Genomic DNA, 18,933 nt, shown 5'->3' with positions numbered 1-18,933 from the left:
TGACATATATCTGGTTTTATGGACTCCATCAGAGGTCCCTTAACCTGAGGGATCAACTGAACCTTCAGATAACCTCCAGATGTTAGATATCAAGATGTGATTTTCAAGGTAATCCAGGAAATTTATTTTTTTTCCTGGAATGCAAGTGGTTTTTTTTCCTGTTTATCACGTATTTCTTCTATGAGGAAGGAGTATTCCAAAGTGTATTGGAAAACTACCTCCCTCTCTGAATACTTACATTTCATTCCTTAGAGAGTCATCAAATGACTAGAGGCTGTAACTTGGATGCACTGGCCTTCTTTCGATAAATTGGTTCTTGAAAACTTGGCTGCAAGCAATCAGCTAAGAGGGTTTTCATGTGTGGGTGTTTTTAAGATGGAAGGCCTGTAGGACAGCAAGCTCTTTGGGAGAGGCAGCATCTTTTCATTTTGTGTGAGTGCAAGATGTAGCAGAATTGTGACGTCTAGAAGCCACTGCAACATTTCTAGGACCAAACTGTGAATCTCTGTTGTAATAAGCTATTGCTTACCCAAATGACCTCTGTGAAATTAGTACTTGCAATATTGACCGTAAGAAACAATAATGACAGAAATAGTAATAGCAATGTATTTCTGGGGCTGCCTCCATTTTCTACTGCATGGGAGACATTCAGGTACCACAAGATAGATACAATATAGAACATAGATTTATTGTATTTGGAAGTAGCAATAATGGCAGCGCATGCAAGGTAACTAAATGAACTATCTTAGAGAGTGATGATAGTCTGCTCAGAACACTACGTGTCTCCACCTCTTAAAATTACGTACACTATTTACAACATCTCTTGGTTGAGTAGGGATGTATTTATGTTGCTCCATGTCCAACTAAATGTTAAATATGACGTCATGCAGTACTGCTCCCTCTCTGGGTGAAGGTGCGGGTGGAAAGACACAGAGAACTTTGTTCTGTGACATTCCCATGTACAGATACATATGAACTGATAGAAATAACCTTTTGTAATACCCACAATTTTCTGTAGTTCTAATTTTTATTGTGCCTGCTGCCTGAAAGATGATAAGACTTATTCACAGAATTCACACTCCAGTGGTTTGATAAATATATAACAGTCTGAAAAGGAGTTTCTTGGTGCAGTGCATGTTATTCATCAGGTTTCAGTTTTCCTTGGGTTTGGTCCTAAGGTTTATTCTTTTTTTTATTATTTTTTTTTTTATTTGACACTTTTGGCTGACTTCTCTGATCTTCTTCCTTCCAGCCACAAGGAAAAATAGCACTTGGGACAAGTAAAACGAAATATGGCGTGACGAAAAATATGTTTATATACCTTTATTATATTATCTCTTATTCTCTATCTGACAAATGAGGAAGCGAGAATATTGTAAAGTGATATTCTATAGCAGGCACAACGCTTATCAGTTATTTTCCTTTGACCTGCCTTAGAAAATTAATTCACTCGAGCTGTTCCTACACTAGAACATTAGGGAAAAAATAATGTTAGCACTAGTGAATATAATCTCTGCAGGAAAGCTGGGCAATTATTCAATGGTCTAATCTTATCTCTTGTTTCATTTTTATATGGCAAGTCTACATTTAAAGTATTAGATATACCGTGCTTCTGCTCAGTACCATCAAACCACAGTAAATAAATGCTGCTACGTGCCACCATGAGTGAAGGAGCTTATAATGAGAAGTGTGAGTGGACATGTGCGCCATTCATCATTCTGTTCAGTCCGATATTGGGGCTCTTTTTATCAGCAGTATTCGTAGCGGTGTCATCACCTCTGGTATAAATCTTCTGTCAGTGTCTGTCGTCCCCGTGCCCTATTAAACTCATGCTCTCACATAATCACTGAATGACCTTTGGATGTCTTTCATTAACCTCTGACCTGAACCCCGCTGGCTTCTTGTTGGTAGGTAAATCTATAACATGACATTTGCTTATGACTCAACCTTTATCCTTGCTTAATAGTCATGCCTTTCAATTTTTTTTTTTTTATTCTGGAGCAAAAAGATAGTTACAATCTTAAAGCACAGCTTGGATTTCAAAGGTTGGAACACAATATTCACCTAAGTGTCTCCTAATAGACTTTCTAATATTTTTCCACTGCTGCTTACTGAATCTTATCAATTGTGAGTTGATGCAGGACGTTGGCCTCACAAATGATATTTTTGTTTCTGACAGAAGCTTATTTTCTCTCAGATATTTTCTTCTTGCTGTGTTTCCCTAATCAGGGATTAAGGATTGACTAATTAAAATTCAGTTTTGCAGCTGTGCCACACCTTAGCCTAAAATTTCTCCTGCTGGAGATAAGGGTAGATATTACACAGCAATAATAATAACAACAACAACAACAACAACAACAACAACAACAATGCAAGATTTTATTCTCATGAGGATCAAATGGGCTGGAAAGTAGTTACTCCAGTGCTCTATGTTGCCGATGTCTTACTGCAAAGCCTTGGTCAAGCTACTCGATTTTTCTATGACTCATTTACTTCACTTGTAAAACGGGCCATGGTAAAACTGTACTCTGCAGAATAAAACATGAAAAATGGCTTCTATTTACCTCTTGTGTGCTTGGGAACCAGACTGATACTCTTATTAACCCTGCTCAGCTAAGTGTGTGTGCAGAGTCGAGAGTGTACTGAATTCTATTTCTCCTCCTTCAGCCCTGCCTCCCCACTGTGAATGTGCCCCTAATTACAGTTAACTATAATTAGTACCAATTAACTAAAATTCTTAGCGGCTGTATTCCTGCAAACCCATTGATGAAAGGGGCTCTCGGCAGTGAGCAGGAAAGGAAGCGGTTGGGATTTGTGTGGGCATTGGAAGCTGGGGGTATGTGGAAAGATGCAGGACTGGCGGGTGCTGCCTTGGCGAGGGGTTGTGGGAATGTGCTCAGTGTCTCAGCAGGGAAATAGGAGAGAGGAAATGGATACGGCACCGTCAGAGACCAGGGAACACAAAATTCAGGTATGAACTGTGAGGGAGGCTGTGGGAAGAGGACAGGATGGATAGGTTTGATGGGGAGCTGCCTGCAAGGTGCTGTGGTCCTGAGTCAGCCTTCTGAGTGACCACAGAAAAGAGCACAGGGCTTCCTGCGGGAAAGTTAAGGTAAAAATCTGAAGGAATGTACATGGAACGGCTTTTGCGTTTTCTGCTAAAATGTGTAAATCATCCTGAAGCAATGTTAAAATAATAAAAGATTGGATGACACTACCTTCTCCTCAACTTTATATATACCTTTAATAAGGATATTTTAGCAGACTAGTGTACTTACAATACTTTCAACTAACTTATCCAATGGCAACGGTGTTTCCTGAACCACGTAATGCATACACACTCATGAAATCCACATCTTGATGGTTTTGCTATCCGGAAGGCTAAAGCAAAATGCCAATAGTTTGTTCCTGAGTTTTTCCTCTCTCTGTTTCTTTTTACGGAGTTCAGGAATGGCAAGTAGGTTATACTTCTCTTTCCTGTTTCAGTCTGAGACTGTCTCTGCACAGCTGGAGGACCCATCTCTTCTCAGGCTGTGACCAAGCACCATCAAAATGGGGAAAATTTCAGAGAATGGGAATGGGCAGATAAGCAGTTTGTCTCTTCTTTAACTTACTTGTGATATAGCATGCCTCCCTGGTTTTATCAGTGTTGTCCTCATTTCTGCTTTTTCTCTCTTAATTTTCTTCTATGCTTGCCTATGTCTCTTCTGATACCAGGGCAAAAAAACCTGGTGTTGATATTTTGCATTTCATAAAATACCTGAATCAAGTTACGTGGCTAGCAAAGGAAACTGTAACAAACCAACAAAACACATACCCATCCCTGGTGTTGGCTGACTGCCGTAACCGTTCTACCTCCCTGGAAAGAGAAGTTGTTCTAGGCATCAGCCATCTCCACTAGAAGGTGACACCACCACGCATCTTAGGACCAGCGTCCTGTGAGCGATTTGGACGTTGTGTGAAACAACATCAGCTTCCTTGTGATGTCTGAATTCTGGATACAGGAGGTATCGAGGGATGTGGCTGCAGCCTTTTGGTGGGGAAGAGAGATGACAGCATTGGGATGTTCTCCAGTCCTTAGGATGATCTTCCTCATTGTCAGGTCACCGCAGAGAAATCTTCCTGTTGTACGGATGCAGAATAACTGAGAACTCATTTACTGACCCCATGCTCGTTGCATGGATGGTATTATCAAACAATACTATTTATGTGTGGGTAGTTTGATAACACTATGCCTTTTATTCAACATACATGTACTTTTTTTTTAATCTTCTGTTAAATCAAAATGAGAAAGGATAATGATAGGCTAAGGAAAGAAAAGATTTCCATTCATGTGTGATGACCCATACTTCCTACCTCATTTGTAAGCACCTTGCCCTCCCAGTTTAACCTACAGCTGTTTTGGAGCTCACAGACAGCTGCGCGGGGTAGACATTGAGCAGTGCGATGGGACTGGTGCTGGGTGAAACCAAGAGCTGGTTAAATGCCAATTCCAAGAAATGGTGTACAAAAATGTCCATGTAAGAGGCTTTTGCCCAAGCACTGTCTACTTTCATTGGCAAAAGGGGAAAAAAAATAGGGCAACATACTCTGTTATATTAATCCCTCGACCATTAGGCCTCTTAGTGCTCTCAGGGTGCTGACGCTAAGTCCCGCAGTGGCAGGAGGATAGAGCAGACAGCAAGGAACCACAGAAAATGTGATGGAAAGGTCATTTACCCCAGAAGTGCCTCGTGCCACTCTTTGCTTGGGCCGCAGCATCCCTGGTGGTGCCCGTGATGTGATGTGGTACCTGGGTGCATGTTTGGCATGTTACTGGACAGGGATCCCTTATGTCAGGTTTCACTGAAAATGAATGTTATCATTATGAACAATGTAACACTAATGATAATAACAATAAAATACTAGAGTACTCTGGAGCTCTAGCTATGGATCAGAACAATATTGTGCTAGGCACAGCAATGCCCCTTCCATCACCACTGGAGAGTGAGATGAATAAAGTCACAAAACCATGGGAATAGAGTGAGAAAATAAAGGATTGGATCTCTCTACTTTTTATTTGGATTTACAAATACATTTGGAAAAGGTTGTCAGGGTGGAATCTGGCAAAGTGCAGTTGACAACCTCTGGAAAAAAGTGGATTTTGAGGAGAACCATATAGAGCAAGAACCCTGTCCCTTAGACGGCTCACTTCCACTGACTTGGGTGGCCTTTTGATCTGGCCATGGCAAAGCAGAAGGTTTGCAACTGATGATGACAACCGAGAGGCCTTGGGACGACAGCAGCAAAGAAACACAAATGGGTGGTTAATTGTGTGACCCACAGGGAGCACTGGAAGACATTAATGGGTATAAAGAGGCCATATTTCTATAAATGACCATTAGTCTTCTGCAAATGTTCCTTGAAATGTAAAAGAATGATTTTCTCTCTCCAATTAATCATCCTGGAAATCCTCCTTCGTGTAATCTTGAAAACACGGGAGAGGACTTAGTATCAGCAAATGTTGCCAGATGTACAAAATGGCAGAGTAATCTATTGTATAAAATGATTTTGGGTGGCAGAAACTGGATAGTAAGCCAAGAACACTGCACCAACATTTGAGCTTTTCTGCGAGAGGTGTTGCCAGCCTCAGGAGGGAGCACTGGATAATTTATAGTTTAACATTTTCTTTTTATGTGAATAGCATTTTTTCTCATTTATAGTTAATTAGGTTAAGCATGCGTGGGGAGCGAGGGAGGAAAGACTTTCAGAGAGAATCTAAACGATTAGTGATTTGAATGAAGTAAAAGAACCTGCTAAAAGATGTAGCTCTGGAATTAAATATGTTGATATAACAAGTGTAAGTATCAGATAGGAATTTTAAAGGTTCTTACATTAATTATAGCAGCAGCATAAAAAGAGGTAGAGCGTATTTACAGATTTGGCACATGGATTCTTTTCAGAAGTAGCTGCTGTTTCATTTTACTAGAGGAAGAGAAGCTATTTGTCCCACCATTTCACAGCTTTATATCTTTTGCACACATTTCTTGTCTCGGGGGTTTTGGCTCACATACAGGATCAGTTAAGGTGAACTACAAAGCAGGATGAACATTGACATAACCACTCAGTTTCTTCAAATCTTTTTTCCTGTATAAAATCCTCTTGACACTTCCTGGTTGGCTGAACATTTTTTTGGCAGATTCTGTGTGTCCATCTATATACAGGGAGTGCAGAAGTTTCACTAAGGCCCATCTAAAAATGCTGCACCATATCTAGACTGGGGCAAACTTCTATGCAGACACTCAGAACGGCATTCTGGGCATTAAAATTACCTGGTCTGCAGTTAGATTCCTGGTATGCAGACTTGTCAAATCCAGTATGTTGATGGTGAGGATCACGCAGTGTGCTGTCATCTCCCATCTCCCACCATGAGGGCAGTACGTCTTGCCTTTGCAGCACTGCACCACGGGCTCTTTCCCGTCCTGATGACCCATGTGCCTGACACAACCGGCTGGTTCCCACCACGTGACCAGTTCTTCGCTCCCTGCCTCCGCTGGATGATCCAGCTCATGGCTGTCATGGCCAGAGCTATCATGTTCTAGGATATCTGTCATGAGCAAGGCAGAATTTTACAAGGAAGACATTTATGAAAAATTAGTTGAAATGCATTTCTAGCTGGAGTGCCTTCCACTGTGTAATTTTTGAAAATGCTCAGAAGAGTTTTTAACTGACTTTCAGTTTCCTTTGCAGATCACCCTTAAGTGTTGGGTGGAGTTTTTAAATGTAAGCATATAAGATCAAATTTAAGCACTTGTATCTGAGGCATCTGATGTACAAGTTTTCCCAGGTGAAGAGCATGCAGTACTTCCAAAAATCAAGCAGGACTTTGAGTTAGGTACTAAATATGGATTTAACAGTTTATCCCCTGACACCCAAACAATTCAAGAAGTGAATGATTTATGATTTCAAGAAGTAAATTATTTTTTATACTGAAAAACGCTGCCATTTTTATTGCACATGAGCAGTTCCACATGGAGAGTTATTCAAAGTAGTTTAATGTTTGTGTTGTGCCTGTAAAAGCCAGTTTCTTCTTCTAGACAGGGGTCTTTAAAATAGCCTAAAGGAATTGAATGCTGAGCCCCAGTGAAAGTCAGGGAGATAAAAGCACCTAATTCCCTTACACCTTTTAGAAAACCCTAGTGTTTATTGGCTTATCCCAGTTGTAAGTCAAGCCCAAATGCTGCACCAGTTGTGCCACAGCGGCAGAGTCTGCAATCCTCTCTATTAGGTGACTGGTAGGAAGATGCACCCTGGGTTGTTTGGATTTACGCTGGCTGAATGCTTTTGTGTTTTTAAAAAGAAGAAAATAGAGTATGCACAGATTGTGCATGGCTGCTCTGTGTGTGGGATGCGGTCAAGGGATGCCTGACTCTGGCCAGAAGTAGAGCGAAGCTCAGTGGACCACAAAGCCCAGGCCAGGGGATTCAGATCCAGAGCCAGCCAGGAACAAATAAGCACAGCCCTGAACTGCACTGCCCTGCACTACGCTGCGCTGACACAACAACGTTTTAGAAGCAATTTTGGGTTCTTCCAACATGACACGTGTGATTCAATGAGTTTAAATGCCTTTCCTTAGGTCCTGCAGGGAAGCAGTAGCAGACATGGTAGAAGAACAGAGGCACCTGACTCAGAGCCCAGTTACCTCCTGAACCGCAGGCCTTCTGTCACAAGCCAAAGGGAATGCTTTCACACACGCAAGGAGAAACATCAGAGAAAACAAGAGTTCATCCAAGCTCACAGTGAGCTTGGATAAACAGGTTTTGGTCGAGCAGCCAAAGCTGAAGATCAGAGCTGAGACGTGTGAGTTCCGTTCCTGGCTAACTGCATCTGTGCCTGTGGTGACTCCTGGCAAGTCATTCACTTCCACATCAGCCTGCAAAGCTGGCACAGAAATGACTTATGGAGAGATTGTGAGAATTAGCTAATCAACACTACGCCAAAGCTCTGCCAGAGAGCTGCTCTACCCTCAGTGGAAGAGACCGCGATGTGTGCTCTGTCCAGGGGTTATGGACAGCTCTTGCAGGGTAGGATTTAATTGCTCATCTGTTGCTGCTGTGATCATTGGAAGGTATTTTGATCCACCCTCTAGCCCGTGTACTTGTCCCAGGTGCAGCAGGAGGTGAGTTTAGGCATTTTTGGCATCATCCAGCTCCCACAGAGGAGCTCAAAGAAGGAGCTGTGCTGAAGCAGCAAGGGAGATGATTGCTGCCTGCAGAGCAGCACCGGATCTGGAAGGGCAGCATGAGCTCTACCATACCTAATTGCTGCGTCTCCAAAGTGTGTCCACAGCTCTCCGTGAAATGACTCCAGCACAGCTAGAAAGCAAACAGGGCTTGTCCCTCTGCCCACATGTTGGCTCCCACACATGGCAGGAAGGGCCACAGCAGAAGGATCCAGGTGAGGAACCACAAGACTATTCATTTCCTAAGATCCCTTCTGTTTAGGGAGTCAGGCCAGTCCACAGGGGGACAGCTCTGGGGTTAGGTGGGTGGACCGTGTGCAGCTGATGCTTTATTTGTCCCAGAAGCATCAAATGTCTTCTCTCTTCGTCTGAGAGAAGAAGGAAGGGAGGCAGCCGCAATATTTTGTCACTGGTTAAAACTGCAGTATCCAAGAAGAGGGATCAAGAAGGGATAAGAAGGTCTGATGTGACTTCTCTTCCTTTCAAGATCTGGATCACACCATTGGAAGGTGAAACAGTCCTTGGACTGGTTGGTTATTCCATCTTTGGGAAGGACTCTTTCCCTTGCACCTGGGCTGTAGCTCTTCTCCACTCCTATACCTGACCATCAGGGCAGTGGGAGGTGCTGGGGTGCAGTAACATACTGCTCGGAGAACTGCATAGCTCTGCACAGCTTTTGCTATTTCCTCATGGTATCAATCCTGGAGCCTGTGCCAGTGGCTGTTCCAAGGCTTGGCTCATCGTAACATTCCCTTGAGAAATAACAATTTCACTGGAAGAAGTTGCCAGTATGTTAAAAATGTAAGAAGGACAGCATTTTTCATGCAAACACTTGCTGTCAATATGGATAATGAGCTATCTGCTGCTGGTTTTCTTCTTCTTGGGGTGGGAGGCAAAGAAGGAGAACTGGACTTCATGCTGAATGGACGGTAGTGAGAAGCCGGTACTATTCAGTCATTTGCGAGCAGCTTGCAGACATCGGGAGTAAAGGTTCGTTACATCTCTAATTTTTTTCTTCCTTTGGGCAGGTGGCCTAACAGCCCAACAGCTGATCCTACTTTTTAAATTTAATTTTAATTGAATGCACTGCTAGAGATGCCTTAAATTGACTCTTTTTGTTTGAATTTCCTAAGGGAGTTTGCCCCAGGACCTCTATCCCAGTGATAACTTATTCTGGCCAATGGAGCCAGTGTGTTTTTATTGTATATCTCTCTGTCCCTTCTCTGGGTTCTGCTACCATGAACGCTGCAGTTGCTGATGACTAGAAAATTACTCAAGTGTGAACTGTTTCACTGTCTGTCACCTTCCTCATTAGGCTGGTGAGAAAATGTATCCACGACTCTGTCACACACAGCCCTCATTAGGTTAGCAGCACATAGAGATCATTGCCTTTTTTAAAGATGGCTGTAGGAAAATGGCTGGGTAGTTTGATGCTCCTCAGTAATAATTGGAAGTAGCAAACCTAGGGCTCACTGCACTCTCCTCTGAAATAATTGCATTGTTTGCAGAGCCTGATCAATGGAATGAAGTGTTACTGCTGGGGAAGTCAGATGGCAGTGCATAATCCCACTTCTTGCTTCTTACTCTGAGTTGAGGGGGCAGAAGATGCTTGAGGTAAGACTAATTCATTGTGCAAAAGAGATTTAGGACAAGAACGCTATCTGGTTTTGGCATCTGCTTCTCCTTGTGTCTGTTAAACTGGAGGAAATCTATCAAAGGTGGTGTATTTTCTTTCAGCTATTACTCTAACTGATAGCAATGAGGGCTACCAGTGTGTTCCTAATTCCTACCTCGAGCAGTTAGCCAAAGTAGCTAATCAATATAGACCTGTTTTAGCCTTTCCCAGAAGGCTGGATTTAGACACTATCACTGCCAGACGTCCATGCTGAGTTTCTGCTAGAAAAGATGTGCTAAATGACTGCGTGCCTCCTCTCTAACGAGTGCTACTTTCTTTTTAGTTCACTACTTTTCCTAAGCAAAGGGTGCAACTGCCTTCCACATTGGCATTTCCCCTGAAATTGGTCCATTAAGTCCTATGTGCTCTAGAAAGACAGGTAGCTATTTCCATGCCTGGATTTCTTTATTAGAAGAAAGAAATTAAAAAAAAAAAAAGCAATAGTAGCTACTGTTGAGCTGCAACATACTCCAACCACGAGAGCAGCTATGTAATCCTACCTGCTGTAGGGCCAAAGTGTTGAATGGGACGGTTGTATTGGTGGGAGCTGCTGCTTGCTTTGCTGGAAAGGGTGCTTCTGCAAATTGCAGTACCGCCTAGCCTGCTGTGGCTGTTACATGCTTGCTTTGGTGCAGTCCACTGGTGCACCAGTTTGGTGTGGAGACATAGTCTAGCTCACCTACTTACTAGATGTTGTTGGCATTAGTAGGTGAAGGTTTTCATGCCATACCACATAAAAAATTGCTCAGAAAAGACACTTTACATGAGGAACTTCTTTTATGCTTTCATTATAATGTATTTTTACTGCTGATTGCTTCTGTGCCGTGATGCCAAAGGCCTGAAAGGCAGTATACACAAAAACCTTTGCACTCGTTGAATCTTGATAGAAATGTGTAGGGCAATGTCCGGCGGTTACATCAGACCTGCAGTGCCGATGATCCATCTCTGTTCTGCCATGTACATGTTCATTCATTAGCACTGGCATAGAGGATCAGTGATGTACTGTAGTTGGTTAGGTTCATAGCAGATATGTATCCCCTAAGGAAAAGATGATGAAAAGAACTTATGGCCTTTTTGCTTATTTAAAGTTGATATCCAACTCCAAGTTAAATTGGATATCAAGTACTTGACTTGCTTTGCACATATTGTCTTCAATTCCATATACATACGATTCTTCTCATTATCTGCATTTGCAAATTCAAAGGCAATTAGCTCTGAAATAGCTAGAAATGTTGAGAAAGAAATGTTTGAATTTTTATTTCCCATAAAGTTCATATTTTCTCTTTTGTTTAAGTGGGACTTTAATTTCTGTTGAAGAACAGAAGACAAAGGCTAAAAAAAAAAGACCCTCATGGGACTGGAGGCTGAAAAGGACCATTATTATGAAACAGAATATTTACTTCATAGGCTGGTGACTCAAATATTTTTCTGAGAGGCTGAGTCTATACTGGCAGGTAGAAAGCAGCCCCTGATCTGTCATCTAGGTGTCGAGACTGCCAGTGCTGGAATGGCTGGGCTCTGGTGTTTTGGTTCTTCTTTTCCTCTGGGCAGCTGAAGCCCAGGCTGTGTGCAATTTCCAGAGGGCAGGCTGGTTTGTCCGCTCAATACCAGCCCGCAATGTCACTACAATGCACTGACAAACCTGCAGCACACCATCTGTTGTGTCCAGCCCGTCTCTGCGGTGAGCTGGCATGCAGCTGGCTCTATAGTCAATAGTAGGAGCTCAAATTTTCATCCAAGCCAAGCTTTGGAGCTACCTGTACAGGAACACTTGTGGCAGGTGTTGAGTGGATATCAAGGAACATGTGAGCTCTGGAAAAGGCTCAAACTCTCATTTAAAACATAATCCTGGTATAGCCTATGTGAAATTAGCCATTCCACTTCCAAAGGGATAGGTGTTGTCATACTAAGAATTAGCAGACTGAGAAGGGTTGGCTCTCTTAAAATCCAGTCACCGAGCAGCCATAGGGTAGGAGCCAATTTCTTTGATTTTGTTCCTTTATGTCAGAATCACAGTACTTTGGTCAACAGGAAGGCTTTGAGTTGTGACTGCAGTGCCTGGTTAGGAGGGGAGCTCTGGGAACCTCTCTCCAGCTCTCTTGGCCATTGGAGTATTCTGAAGACCAGGCTGTACCCCTGATGCAGTAAATGAAGCAGTATTTAACATGGCTCGTCCCAGCTTACCAGTGTGAATAACAGCTTCACGCTCTGTGTTAACTTAATAATTGCCTTCAGTTTTATATTAGCAATTAGGTTTTCTTTCCACACGTAACTAGGCTTCAGACACACCAACTTTTCAGGAAACTAATTCATTTACAGCAATATTACTTAGTTCATTCAGCTTGCTGGTTGTGCCTTATTAGTGCCTAGGTACAAGACTGGGGTTTTGTCTTCATTCTGACAGGTATTCTTGGAGTCTCAGTGAGCAATTAGTATGAAAAAGCTCTCCTCAGGAGACAGAATTAATACCAAAAAAACCCCATGCCCAGAACTGTAATTCTTCAACATGTCTGGGATTTTGCATATTTTTTAGTCATTAAAGGATACATTATTAACTGACAATCTTCCCAAAAATACATATCAGCTACTTAAAAAAAATATAGACTAATAGCTTTTTTTTTAAAGGTTTCACAAGTTAATTTTAGTAATTGTAATTTAAAGTAAAAGTATAACGTCACATTCCAAGACATCAAACAGTGACCTGTTTAACAGATGATGCTTCAAGAGTTCTTGGGTTTTGTTTGTTGTTTGGGTTGTGGGTTTTTTTGTAGAACAACATTTTCATAAAGACGTACCATTTCTCAGAGCATAATTATCACAGGACTTTCCATTTGGACTTTCAAAGGGCTGTTGGCAGCATCAGTTTCTTCTTTTTATTAGAGCTGGTGGGAGCCAAAACTAGACTATTGGTTTTGTAATATGTGTGAACTATGCCATACCTTCTGCAGTAGGAAAAATAAGTAAGCAACAACAATGCATGAAGACATTATATGTAACATGGCCCAAACTAGTATCTCACTACTGTGTATACAACCTGCTTTATAGAACAGTATCTTAACCAGGCTAAGGGCTTAATTATTATTGATTAGTTCTGCCCACTGTTCCAATATCAGTCATTATTGAAATAATCTCCATATCCCTCATTAAACATGCATCTGTTTCCATGGGAATGCATTTTTAAATAAGAAGTGCTATTTGAATATTATGGGTTTCACTGGTTGTTCAGGCACTTGGTACTGTGGTCGCCCAATCTGTCATAGTTAATCAACTCTCATCTCTTAACACTGGCTGCAGTTATCAATGAGTTGAGGATTAATATTCTGGGCGAAGCAGATGATAAATCATTTGTATATAATTAGTGTACAGCAAGGTTACAGCTGACATGAATTTTTATCTTAATTATGAGAGAAATTTGTTCCATTAATTTAATTTAGTTTGCATGAGTGGCTAGACACCTAACAAAGTTAATCTTACACCTGTCATTACAACATTAAGGAGAGTCTCATTTTCAAGCTGTAGACACAGATACTCTAGCATATAAGGATAATGTTGCTTGTTCTGATGTGAAGATAGATGATCGTAGACAGAAGATATAGAGCCTACTTTTTTTAAAGTCTTCCCAAAGGATTTATGTGAGAATACTACAGAGATTCAAATCCGGTTGCCACTGTACTGAATAGACTAATTTTCCTTCAATCTTCCTTCTGTACTTCCTCAGGAAAGAAGCTGTGGTACTTATAAACAAAGGGAAAGATTTTTTTTCCTTCTTTTATAGATATGTGTTTTTATTACTTTGACTATACACATATAGTTAACATGTGGCAACGCCATACCGCTTGTATGACATATCTGCATTAATGGCAATGGGTGAGGAAATATGCGCTGCCTGCAAGCCAGCCTTCATATTTATGTGAAAAAGAATTATTCATAACTTCATCTACTACACAAATGGCAATTATGCAGGCATTTCTGAGGTTTCAGCACACTGACTAAACCTAAATTCTGTGTTAATTATCCAGGCAATTATCAAGTCTGATAAATCGTACATGATTGATAGATAAGGTGGGGCTGTTTGGGTAACAGGATATGGTGTTAGTTATTTTGCTGATAATTAACCAAGCACCTAAATGAAAGAAGACTATTTGTGGCATTTCTTATAAAAATGTTTATCTTTATGGATTTGTTGATTATAGTTATTTTATTCTGGTAGAATGACTTCAGAAAAAGAAAAGCCAATACCCGAGTTTTCTTACAGCTAATGAGATGAGACTGAATACAGTGCAGACAGAAATATAACTGGAAATTGCATTCTGCACTAGCTCAAGTCCAAATACATATTTGTAATACAAGCCACAGTCTCCTTCACATTTGCAGCACAAAAATAACCTTCGAACAGAAACATTAATTGAACAGTAACTCAGATTAATGTTTTGTAATATTAGTTCACAATTATTACTCTCAGCTAGGGTCAAGAAGTATATAGTTGGATATTCACAAAGAAATGACTGATTTAAAAACAAAGAGCTCTAATGGAATTCAATAGTGCTTTTCAGTCATTCCAGTTGGCATCTCTATTACCTGAAATGATTCACAGTCCATTATGGGAGCTTCCATGCTAATAGAATGTCTATCTTCTGTAATACAGACACATCAGGGCACTAACTGAGAATCTGTCACAATGAATTTCATCTAGATTTCACTTCATCTCTTCATGGACTGTAAAATTTGCTCTTGTACAATGCCTAAATTTACTGTGGGTAATTGAGAGAGATCTATAGATGCAGCACACAGTGAAAAGCAGTTTTCCAAAGATCTATTGGAAATTGGGCAGACTTGGTTCAGTTCGGAAAAGATTATGATGTGCTGAACACCAGCCTCTGCTAATTAAATGGTTTTGGTGAGCTCTAAAAATACGTTGAATGGATCACTGTGAATAGAAAAGTGAAAACAGCATCCTGGTTCAAATGTTTCTCATGCAGCTAGAAAGGCAATGAAAAAGCCCTTGAAATTTAAGAAACCCCCCAAAAAGGTAGGCAAATGAGTGAAAGTAAGCTTCATTATCCCTGGTAAGACTTATGGATCATATCAAGTAGACCTATGGTATTTTTATCTGCCTGGTGTTTACATAGTGCAAAGTGGGATATTATCCAGTTAATCTGACTTCCTGTAGTTCTTTAGAAAATCCTCCTTAAATAGTGCTGGCAACTCCATTTTATTTTTGCAACTGAGATTATTCATCCTAACTGATGGACTGTTGATAAAAAATTAAAGTAACGTTTAATTCATGGCTCATTTTTTTTCCCCAGCTGAATACTTACTGCTCTCCTCATGAAATAGAAACGCTGAGCATTTTCAACAGTTTCTTTCTTTCCTTTTCTTTTTTTTTAATTTTACTTGTTCCCATTGAAAGCTAAACAAAATTATTGGTATCCTTACTGATCACAGACTTTAGTATTTGTTAGCCAATTACAATTGTGATATATTCTATAGCTTTTTTCCTAAGCCACAAACAGAATAATAGCATCACGCTCCACTGCAAGTGAAGTGATCTCAGCCTTTACATTAGGAGAAAATCAGAATGGTATGACTGCAGTTCATTACTGAAATAGGTAACTGATGAACTGAAAAGACAAAGGGCATTGTTAAATGAAATGTCATTATTAGAGCTGCTCATGTTTAACAAATGTACTGTAAGTTAATTCAGTGGTGTTTTCTCCAAAGTTCTCTGTAGGATGTTCACCATTCATGCTTATGTGCTTTACATGTTCAATGTATTTTTATTTTCTTTGTGGAAACAATGCTAACTAAACCTGAAATAAACACCGGTCAAACTGTTGCAAAAAACATTACATCAACTTTTGTCCAAGGTTTACCTCCAGAGCTGTTGCTCACCCAGTAATCTCTGAAAGACAGGCCTTTTCAAATGTTTTAAAATGTTTATTTCTATCATATTTGAATAAATACTTTGTTTTCCTTGAAGAAAAATGGAAGGAAAATTCCGAGTTTCATGGGAGAAAGATTTAGCCTTTAGGCTCCAATTCAGCAATCTATGACTATGCAACAAAGCACTTTGGCACGTGTTTAATGTCAGGACCCGAAGCATCTGTTTTAATATGTTGCTGAATTGGGGCCTTAAAGCACAAGCAGAATCTTGGACCTCATATTTTAAGAGCTGTGTAAAAGTGGTGTTCTGATATTAAATAAAAAACATATCATACTTTCAGCATCTGTGGGAAACTGTTTGCATTGCCCCAGAGGTGATAAAAATAATTTATCGACCTCAGTATTTTTCACAACAAGGAAATGACCTCAGCTTTGGCAATCTGAGGTAGTTAGTGAAGCTTTTCTGCTACGTTTATGGATTTACTTGAGCTACATATTCTTTGACCTGCATTTTAGATTTATTGGCAGATACATAACTCACAGTAAATAACCTAAAAAGTAGTTGATGCTCTGTGCATTTTGTGCATGGACTGATTGACAGATTTAGAAGGGCTGCTTCTTCACAAGTGATTGAAACTTGTGCCCTTGCTTGTTATAAATATGTCTACTGGGGTGTCATGCACATTTTTTAACCAAAAATTCTAATAAAACTGGAAGATTAAAAGCATATTCAGACTCTAGTACATGTAAATATGAGCTTGAAAAGAAAATATGTAGTTAGGCATGCTACGATAAGGGCAATCAAACTCTTGAGAGCAGCCCTGAAGCCCTCTCTTCTCTGAGCAGTCCCACCGGCTCAGTACCCCTCTCAGGAACTGGGCTGCAGAGCCCAACTCTGTGCTGCAGAGAGTTAATGGTCTGAAAGAGGGGGACAGGAAAGGTTCCTCTCCTTCTGCTATCACGGTATTGACATTCAGATCAGCACTGTTAATAGCCAAGGACTTCAGCCAGGGCTTGCTAATGTCTTGAACAGGTTTTGAAATCAAGATCTGGGCCTCTTTGAGTGCTTTGCATAATCATACAGGATTGAGTAATTACCTTGGTATCTGATGGAGGTAGAGTCATGCTGGGTTTCCTCAGGTGGATCAAACACTGAGCAGTAAATAAGGGAAATCGATACTGTATTTGATGGGCAAGCATCTGACTGGAAATCACAAACTCCACAAGCATGGTTTTTTCATGATACTGCTATGAACCTAAGATATTAATAGCATTAAGTAGGCATCCCTAATATCTTTTCACCCATTTTTAATTTATGCAAGGAACTTAAAAGTTGCAATCAAATCTCTATACTGGCATGTCCATCATTTGCCTGCTGGAAATTGGAAAACAAACATTCCCCTCTCCCATCCTTCCACCAGAAGTGAGACTAATGTAAAGTGTGAGGCAGGGCTGTAAAAGTTTACTCTCAGTCTCTTTGTTCTTGTGGCTTTAAACCGAGATCTTATTAACCCTTTCACGCAGCTTTTTTGAGGTAAAAAGAAATTGGCATTATAAAAGTTTCAAAGCAACCCATGGTGCTCTATCTTTGTTCTCTCAGATGCAGCACAAGATATGTAATAAAGAATAAAAGTTTACTCACTTGAAACTGAGCTTCATCCTCATCTGTTCAGATATGCATAGGTTTTAAATATGGATGTAAGAAAGAAATGGTAACAGATTCTAGCTGTTCTACTGTTTCTATGATCAAAACCATCACAAACAAAAGAAACATGACTTGGATTACAAACAGCTATGGATGAATTAATATTTTCTGCTACCTGAATGTGCCACGGCTGATCTGTGCACTGGAAATGAACCTTGCACTGTCTGAATATGCACGGAGCTCCATGAGCTCTCTGCAGCAACACCATCCGCAGGCAAAACACATTTTTCTCGATTTCTATGCATTTGTTTAACTTCACTGCCATCTGCTGTTAAGGAAGGGAACCTGTACCGCAGGCCCGGGAAATCTCTGCGAGGTGCCCGTGTATTTGCCATAGCTCTTCTAAATCTTACACATTTTAATGTGCTGTAAAGGACAGGAGGGAAATATTTGCCCATAACGCTTGTGTCCCATGGGACACTATGCTACCACTGCCATTGTCAGGAGTTCTTCTAATAGACCAGAAGATGCTGCATTCCTATTGCATTAAGTGTTAAAATGGCCACTTGATTAAATCAGAAGCAAGCCTGGCCCCTAGTGCAGATTGCTGCTTGATGCCATCCTGTGCATCTTTATATCCCGCCCAAGGGAGTGTTTTAAGCACATCAAGACTCCAGCAACACCAGCCTAAGCAATGGCGTCATTCTTTGTGCATATTTCCCCTTCAGCATCTTCCTCCCGCTTCTGCTCTAGAGAGAAAGCCTTCCTCACATTCATTTTCCCAGCACTACTGCCCTATGTTCCTTCAGACAGAGCCTGGAAAATCTCATCTCTTTCACCTAGCTTAAAAGAATGTAGAACAGCTTGAAAAGCAGTCAGTAATTACAGCATCCCTCATTCTCTGCAATGGAAGCACCAGCAGTTTATTAGGCAGAGAGGACCGGACCAGATGGATCATCAACTCTTCTCATTCAGCATGTCAGGTAGTTCCTTCCAGCCTAATTACTTGATGCTGGCATTTTCACCATATTTAATGAACAAAAGTACACTCAGTATGGCTAATGGGTTACATCCAGAAAAAAACCCAGGGCTATATGTAAAGACTATGAATGCAAACAATAGAGATTGATTATGGAAAAGATGTTAGAAGTGGAAAATAGTCTGTCACTGCTGGGTGCAGTTAGAGATAGGAAGACTGTAAGAGCAAGGCATTTTCTGTTGCTTACCTAGGTACACTTATGCAGCTTTGACTTAATTCTTTGGCCTGATTCAATAAAAAGAAATAGAAAACTTTGACCTCAGTAGGCTTTGGCTGAGGCTATCAGTAAAACTATTGCTCAAGCTGAAGTGATATTTGAGGATTAACCTAAATATTGTTTAGATAGTTAATCTGATGGCCTTGAAAGGTAAATGATGATATTACACTGTTCTATACATTTATTACAAATATTATATTGTTACTCTGCAGTGTCAGGGATAGGCTTTTGTCAGAAGCAGGTTACTACTCTA

General features: G+C 40.7%; 1 long non-coding RNA gene across 1 annotated transcript; it reads right to left on the bottom strand.

The window, feature by feature from the left end:
- Positions 1 to 2,290: 2,290 nt before the first annotated feature.
- LOC142057248 (uncharacterized) lies at positions 2,291 to 17,632 on the bottom strand. Its single transcript, XR_012660592.1, has 5 exons — positions 17,422 to 17,632; positions 16,878 to 17,035; positions 6,312 to 6,586; positions 4,720 to 4,845; positions 2,291 to 4,122 (listed from the first exon to the last, which is right to left on the bottom strand). It is a non-coding gene; the product is annotated as an uncharacterized LOC142057248 (long non-coding RNA).
- Positions 17,633 to 18,933: the final 1,301 nt, after the last annotated feature.

This window comes from Phalacrocorax aristotelis, chromosome 5 (genome assembly GCF_949628215.1).
Source record: "Phalacrocorax aristotelis chromosome 5, bGulAri2.1, whole genome shotgun sequence".
NCBI lineage: Eukaryota > Metazoa > Chordata > Aves > Suliformes > Phalacrocoracidae > Phalacrocorax > Phalacrocorax aristotelis.
This window is presented reverse-complemented; position numbering and strand designations above follow the sequence as displayed.